Here is a 1,507-nt window from a genome sequence, read left to right on the forward strand (position 1 = left end):
AGCTTAAATTAGAGGAAAGGAAGGTGATTATAATAAACTCATACAAGGCATTGTAGAGTTTCTTTTTGTAAGCATAATAAACCGGACTAGAATAAACCCCTTGGGCATGGTACCACTAGTTTTCTTTGTAAGCATGGGTCTTTCTAAAATCTTTTCAAATGCAAGTTTGTATATTTTCTATGACTAGGGTAGGTAATGCATCATTTGCCTAATCATTGTCCTATATGTGAATGACTTATTAATGGGAAACGATGAAGAGAAGGTTGAGTCAAAGGACATGTTGAGTTCAAAGTTTGAATTGATAGGCCTTGGGGGTTTATGCATTTATGTTTGGTGTGACAAAGGTCTAGCAAGAGTCAAATGGAATCTTCATTTCTGATCAAAATGATACAGGAGAAATTATGACAGAATGTGACATGGCTAACTGGCAAATTGCAAGTCGGGGTCGTGGTTAAGTGGAAGTCACCCGTGTGGCTGAGTGCAAGTTAGTCACATGGTTGAGTTCAAGTCACGTGTGGATATTGAGCGTGGAGCTATCTACAAAAGATGGTTCTCCACTTGGCATTTGGCATGCCTGAGTGCAAGTCATTCTAAAGGCATTTTGAATGGCTAAGTGCAAGTTAGTCATTACAGCCATGGAGGTTGATGTGAAGCTATCTATGGAAAATGCTTCTCCACTTGTGGATATAAAGGAGTACATAAAGTTGGTAGGGGGTTTGATATTTAGGTGTAGATATAGATAGCTTGGCATCATCTTTACACTTGGTGTCCTAAGTGAGTTCTCAAATCAGATTCAAGAGAACCACTAGGAGGATGCATGTGTTAAAGTACATTTAGGATTCGAGTGGGTATGGCATCACATTAAGCAATACCTTGATTAGATTTTGTGACTCAAATTAGGAAAGAGATTATGATAACAGAACGTCTGTTTCTGGGTAGTGTTTTTTGATTAGGGGTATGGAATAAGGCAACATGCTTTGCTTCATGTGAAGCAGTCGAGTCGAGAAGGATTTAGGAGACATGGATGTTTTTTCTCTTCATTGTGATGAGCACTCAGGCACTGATGATTCCCACTTTAGACACTAGAGATGATGGCCATACATGGTGGCTAAATGTGGTGAGTTTGGTTAGGAGATGGCTTATCACTCCACCAAGTAGGATGCATGCTTGGATAGGATAAGTGATAGTATTTGTGAGTTCTAGAGAGATCAAACCAAGGATACACAATTCTCAAGTTGTGAGAGGCTTGTTTGAGGGTACATACGATCTCAAATGGAGTGGGAGTTGTAGTAAATCCCTGTGACACTTAAGTTTTTCTATTATGATCCAATTTGGATGATGTGATTGGTCCGTCATTTTTAAGCTAAGTTGTGGGTTAGATGACTTGGCCAACCTATGTACATGTCGACCATGGCCACTATATATAGACTAGTTTGGTAGCCTTTGTTTATCGTTGAATTCATTATGTTTAAGCACTCTTGTCAACAAGACTTCCTCTATCCAAAGT

The sequence above is a fragment of the Cibotium barometz genome, chromosome 48, assembly GCF_041138505.1.
Source record: "Cibotium barometz isolate CiBa-2024 chromosome 48, ASM4113850v1, whole genome shotgun sequence".
NCBI classification, from domain to species: domain Eukaryota; kingdom Viridiplantae; phylum Streptophyta; class Polypodiopsida; order Cyatheales; family Cibotiaceae; genus Cibotium; species Cibotium barometz.